General features: G+C 37.9%; 1 long non-coding RNA gene across 1 annotated transcript; it reads left to right on the forward strand.

Annotated features, from left to right (window-relative positions):
• Window positions 1–41: 41 nt before the first annotated feature.
• Window positions 42–1,874, forward strand: LOC138321464 (uncharacterized). Its single transcript, XR_011208336.1, has 3 exons — window positions 42–804; window positions 1,194–1,226; window positions 1,655–1,874. It is a non-coding gene; the product is annotated as an uncharacterized lncRNA (long non-coding RNA).
• The last annotated feature ends 5,301 nt before the right edge of the window (window positions 1,875–7,175 follow it).

Here is a 7,175-nt window from a genome sequence, read left to right on the forward strand (position 1 = left end):
CAAAAATCTAAATTGGGGAAAGTTTCCTAATAAGTCGATTGAAAATCGTCATATTGAAGCGGTAGCTGTATGGCGTGTACAGGTCGCCGTACAACACAAGGGAGATAACTACGATATATTTATAGCTAGGAGCGGTATGCATACCCGGATATTTCCACCGTTAAAAGTAATTTCCTTCGTCTCGCAGGTAAGTAAATTTATCTTAATTTATCCATTCTAAACTGAAAATGTTGTGTAATATATATTTGATTTTTATTTTACATTTATTCAACGAAAACGAGCGATTTGCTACTAGACTTGATGTACTGTACATGTAAACATACCGTGTTTACACGACACGGAGCACGATTGACTACGGAAATCGGCTTTCTTGTCATAAACACTCATGCTTGACATTTTAGAAATGATAGTTAGTCCTAATTTAAGTAATCTTCATTCAAAATGTGTGTATAAAGTTATCAATTACGTAGAAATAACGAATAGAAAACTGAAGCAGACGCCGCCTAATTTTTAAAAGTATGGAAGCCCGGCGGCACTGAATATTGTCGTCTAGGACACTGTCGTACCGGTACGCAATATTTTTCGTGTTTCTAACCGATCTACACACCTCATTCATCTCTTAGTGATTTTTGTACTTCCCATTTAATACGATATGTATAATTTATTAGTTTATTTGAAAACAAATGCACAAATCCGTATTCACATATACATTTATTACAGATGCACGCCGACCCGCGAACATTACTATTGGACGTACAGTAGTTATAGAACTTATACACTCTAATGGCTGTTTAGGGCACAAACGTAAGTTATTTTAGCAATACATTTTGTCAATTGAACAAGTTGTTTGAAGAACTTTTGAGTATTATTAAATTAGGCGTGTGGGGTTGTAAAGCAATGCTATTTAAAATCTTAAAAATCACTATCAACAAAATCCAGGCATTATATTATATCTTAAAAAATTTTAACTTTTGTCTACTTTTCTGTTATTAACTAAATATATCTACCTGTGGATAACATCATGAGCCTAGTTAATTAAATAAAATAAAAAACAACATGTAGACAACAAATACATATATGTAATTTGACGACCACATTATAATTTTGATACAGCTAGTAGACTCTAGTTGATTTTGAATACCGATTTGTCAGTATGAAAATATTTTGATATTTGACAACATATCGTTTTGCAGGTTGTGTCTTACACATTCTCGTCTGACGTTTCTGTGAGTATGGCTTCCGTTTTACACATAACATATTTAGATTTTTCGTTTGAAGATAGTGTAATAAAAATTTAGAACGTTATGACCTAATGTCGATGGATTTGTATAATATATATGTATATACATGTATACATACATTATAATGTACAAAGGTTTGAATGTATAACTCCAACTGAAATGGTAATTAAATAGGTGAAACAATAGGACGGATACTAGTATAATACTGAATATCGTGGTTATCATTAAAGGAAATTAAAAGGGTTTGATATTTAATTATCAGCAAAAAATAACCTGACCCTAAAAGCAATAAATTTGAATTATATGGATAATTATAAGTTTTTACATCGTTTATTTTATGTTTTCATAATTTAGTTTATTCATTTTTATTTAATTTTAGTTAACTTTTGTGTTTTTTTTTCGTTTTCTTTCAGTTGCATCATGATGGCCTACCAAAAAGACTGTCTTGGTATTTCCTGATTTGTTTTACTTTTCGTTAAACGGTTTATTTTCATTTGTTCAATAGTCTTAGCAATATTATTTTTTCGTTTGTAAAACAACAAGACCCGAAGCAATGGAATTATTTGTTTCAGGAGGAGAATGGAATGTGAAGTCAGCTGCATCATATGTCATCAACAGATCACTGACCATACTGAGGCTGTAAGGATAATTAAAAAAAGGCAGCGATGGCATTAACGAGGCCAGTATTCTGCGTGGGGATAATATAACTTCTAAAGCAGGTGACTCTGTTCATATTAATTGCAGAAAAACATATACCAACCCTATATTGATTAAGAGTAGCCATGCTGATCCATCGAAGACAAGTAGTGAGAATAAGGAAAAAACACCATCGTTGCGTTCCCATGGGGTATTCAGCTTTTCTGATCATTGTTTATTTTGTACAAGACAAGCCAAAGTCAACGGTAAGAAGAGAGATATAGATGTGTATCCTGTACGTACCTCAGATTTTCAGTCTGAAGTTTTGTTGAAGTGCGAACAGAGAGATGATGAATGGGCTGCAGAAGTTCGTGGGCGCCTGGAATCCGTCAATGATTTGGTAGCAGCTGATGCACTATACCATAACCCATGCAGTGTCAGTTTCCGAACAAATCGATCCATCCCTCAAGCATTCACACCAGATAAGAAACAGAAGTCCAAAGCCGGGCGACCAAAGAAGGAAAAGGGCAAAGCTGGACGACCAAGCATCACATCCAAACATTTTCTAGAGGTTGTGGACTATTTACAGGAAAATGAAGACGATCAACTGACCGTTTCTGATCTTGTAGCTAAAATGGTTGAAATATGTGGAGAAAATGCGTACAGTCCAGTATATATGAAAAAGATGCTTATTGATCATTTCAAGGAAGATATAATTGTTTCAGATATGACTGGAAAATCCGATGTCATTACACTCAGAAGAACAGCAAACTCTATCTTAAGAGATTTCTATCAGACTCCCAGAAACAACTCTGATCTAGAAAAGCAAGCCGTGATAGAAGCAGCTGCTAAATTGATCAAGAATGAAATAAAGTCGTTATCTATTTCAAAAGGATTTTATCCAGACTCATCTGATATATCATCGCGAGAGAAAAACTTGGAATATGTCACTGAGAGTCTGCAAAGATTCCTCAAGATTCTCTTCAGCGGGAAAGATTCCGACTTGAAAATTTCATCCATTGGTCAGGCCATAATGCAAGCTGTTCGTCCGCGCGGACTCCTCCCACCTCTACAGATCGGCCTTGGTGTTCAGCTTAACCATCACTTCGGGTCGAGATTTTTGATAGATGTTTGTAATGCCTTGGGATTTTGTGCATCATATAATGAGGTCAGCCGATTTGCGTCTAGTTCCGCTCTCGCTCAGAGTGACACATTGCTCGGTCTTCAGCAGCACACAAGTTTACAGTTTGTTGCAGATAACGTGGATCACAACTCTTGTACTCTTGATGGACACGATACTTTCCACGGCATGGGAATCATAGCCAGTGTTACACCAGGTAGCTACACAAGCGTTCCTATCCGTCGGATGACTGTCACTTCAGATGACTTGAGAAACCTCGGGAAAATCGACCTCTTTCATTATCGGCAACTCACCAATAACATGTCTTCTATGCGATATCCCACACTTGGAAAGATCACGGATAAGGAGTATCCACTAGAAAAGTTTGACCAGTTGACAGGAATACTAAGGCCATTAAAATCTCCCATGCCTAGTTGGTCAGGACTTATGCATATGGTCATGAAAGGACGTTATCCGGGAAAATCAACTGTGACATATCTACCCATGATAGATCTCAACCCTAGCGACATGACTTGTGTCTATTCTACGCTTCAGTACGTTTCAAAACTAGCTTGTCAGCATAACAGGACACCAATTATCACATTTGATCAGCCATTATACTGGAAAGCGTTCACAATCATTTCTAACGACAACGAAGACAGCGATCTCAAATCTATGGTGCTAAGACTGGGAGGATTTCATTTGGAGATGAGCTATCTCGGCGCAATTGGGAACATCATGAATGGCTCCGGACTTCAAGAGGTTTTGGAAAGGGTGTACGCTCCAAATGCTGTTGTTAGGATGCTATCTGGAAAGGCTGTAGCAAGAGCTGTCAGAGGACATATGCTAGTTGATACGACACTGCACGCAATGCTTGCATGTAAGATTTTTGCAATACCGCTTCAAAGTGAAGATGAGAGTGAAGACAAAGAGAACAAGGATGATGGACAGGAAAATCATGAAAATACAGTCCTCAAAGAACACATCATTCTTGTTTGACCAGTTCATCAATGGTGATATATCGTTAGATACCCTGATACAGAATGAAAAAGTTGACCGGATACTTCATCAAGTAACTGATGAAATTAAGAACCTCATGGCAACTAAGCGCACAGCTTCACTTTGGATCCAGTACTCAAATATGGTACAGTTATTGCGCAACTACATCGCTGCAGAACGAACAGGATCTTGGGAACTGCATCTTAAATGTATCCAGGACATGCTTCCTTATCTAGCTGCTGCCGGTCATAACCTGTACACCAAGTCTGCTTATGTTTATATCTCCGAGATGAAAGACCTGAAAGAAACCCATCCAGATGTATACAGCGATTTCGTCTCCGGTCACCACGTCATCAGACGGACTGACAAGTATTGGGGAGGCTTGTCCACTGACCTCATCATAGAGCAAGAACTAATGCGAAGTTTGAAAACATCTGGCGGGCTTACAAGAGGTCGTGGCCTTGAAGAGGTACAGAGGGTACAATGGCTTTTGTCTATGCCACACCATGCGGATATCAACAATGCAATGCAGCAGGTGACGGAAGTCGGGTACATTACAAGTGATCAGCACAAAGATAACACTCCCAGTAGAAAGATTAGGGATCACAAAGACATCAAAACCATCATTGAGTATTTGGACGAGAGGAACCCTTTCAGAGATGACAACCTATCACTCAAAAACATTGAGACAGGTCAAGTTGCTGAAAGTAATGTGAACCAAGACAACGCTAAAGAGATCGGTGAAAAGATCATTAAATCGATGGCTGGGCAGTCTATCCTAGAGTATTCTTTCAAGCGAACTCTGCTGCGAACAATGAGCACCAACAGCCAGGTGTCAGTTGACGGAGAAGCAGTCAACGTCGACCCTCAACTTTTATTTCAAAGGCTTACAGTTGCATCCCGCACTCTAGTTGACGATCCCGCAGACCTTTTCAGATTTGAATTATCAAGCCATCCTCCATCCCTGTTCGATCATTCGGGACTTCTCAGACAGGCACAGAAGGCAGTATTATCTGACAGTATATGGGGTCTAGGTGATTGCGGTGTTGAGAGAACACCTGACGATATCCTCACAATTCTTGATGGCGGTTCTTTCCTGCACAGGATTCCATGGAAGATAGGAGAATCATTTGATTCGATATGCAATATGTACATCACTTACGCAATCAGAAGATACAGTAAGCCAGTTATCGTTTTCGATGGCTACGACAATGGACCTTCAACGAAAGATGTAGCCCATATAAGACGTGGGAAAGGTAAATCGTCAACAAAGATCGATTTCACAGGAACTACGCCTTGCAGGGCAAAAAAGGAGCTATTTTTGGCGAACTCAGACAACAAGCAAGCGTTTATCTACTATCTTGGTACCAAACTGCAGGAAGCCGGATGTACTGTCATTCACGCCCTTGCTGATGCTGATCTGCTGATCGTCAAGACTGCATTAAATTGTGCACAGTTGCAAAACGTTGAAGTTATCGGCGAGGACACAGACATATTAATTCTTCTTTGTTATTACTTTGATCAACATGCAACAAACAACATCTATTTTCGGTCAGATTGTAGAAAGGCAGGGGAAAGGCAATCAAGATTTGGGATTTACGAAATACAGTCGCTGTACTTGGTGAGTCATTATGTTCTGCTCTTCCAGGCCTTCATTCCTTGACAGGATGTGATACTACTTCCAGGCTATTTGGAATTGGGAAAGGACAGGCACTCAAGAAACTCGTATCAAGTCAAACAATGAGAGAGCATGCGTCTAGACTAATGTCAGAGATATCAACAGTCGATGAAGTTGTTAAAATTGGAGAGTCCATTCTGGTGTATCTGTATGGAGGTCTCTCTGATGAAAGTCTGGATAACCTGCGCTATAGGAAGTTTACAAACAAAGTTAGTACAGGGTTAGTCAGCAGCAGTGTTCAAGTCCAGTCTCTGCCACCAACTTCAGATGCAGCAAGATATCACAGCATGAGAGTTTACCACCAATGTCAGTCATGGCACGGAAACGACATGGATCCTATCCATTGGGGCTGGGTTTTCACGCAGGGAAGACTTGCACCTATCAAATCCATTCTGCCACCTGCACCAGAACAGCTACTGAAGATCATTAGATGCAGTTGTAAAACAAATTGTGAAAGCAAACGTTGCTCGTGTAGAAAGAATGGTCTGGACTGCTCAAGTGTATGCACTGACTGCAAGGGTATTAACTGTGCAAACTCGTCTGCCCTGACGGATACTGATCTTACAGAAGACGTTTAGAGGAATTATGGATAAATAAATGTACTGAGACTAATATAAACCAGTTCCATGAATTTCTTAAGTGGACACATTGCGAATTAATTTCAAATGATTTCATTTTGATGGAAGGGATTTATCACAAGTGTGAACCAAATGAAATTATGAAGCCGAAGCATTGAGACTATTCATCAAGGGTACGGAAAAACAATGCAATTGTGGCATCATACAATAACGTAAGATTTGTGTAATAATTATTTCTAGCTATTTGATAACTGTTAAAATGGAATACCATTCTGTAATATTACAGAAAAGTTATTTCCTTTATCTCGTTTAAGTAAAGTTATTTATAAAATTAAGAATCCAATAACAGCAAATCATAATACATGTCATGTTATACAATTTCATTATAGCCTAATACAACTGAAAAAAACACGTTATGATTATATTAATATAAATGTTGTGCACAGTGTACTCATATACATATATATATATATCATATACTCCAAAACTTATAATTTTTGTGAGAAAAATCTGGATCAAAAAGAGATTTTTTATTGCAAGGATATGGAAAGTTACATTTTGACAAAGGGGAGATAATTCAACGGCTATTATGACGTCATAATAAAAAAGAATAACTCTTATTTTGTCAAAATTAAAACAATGAACAATTATCTCTCATTTGGTACATAATTTGATAAAATCATTCAGCCCATATTTTAATCATACAAAAAATGTTACCCCTACCCCCAATTTCTGTGTATAATAGTTGTTCTCGACATTGTAATTTGAAAAATAATTTTCTCAAATTTCCACAATTTTTGGAGATGTAGATTTTTAATATAGGTTTCTACAAATGATGAACTTCCAGAATTACATGGAATAAATTCTGTTGCAATTAGTTTGAGGTTAGCCTTATTTTGAAGCTAAAATGACAGTAGTAATAG

The sequence above is a fragment of the Argopecten irradians genome, chromosome 4 (genome assembly GCF_041381155.1).
Source record: "Argopecten irradians isolate NY chromosome 4, Ai_NY, whole genome shotgun sequence".
Classification (NCBI taxonomy): Eukaryota; Metazoa; Mollusca; class Bivalvia; order Pectinida; family Pectinidae; genus Argopecten; species Argopecten irradians.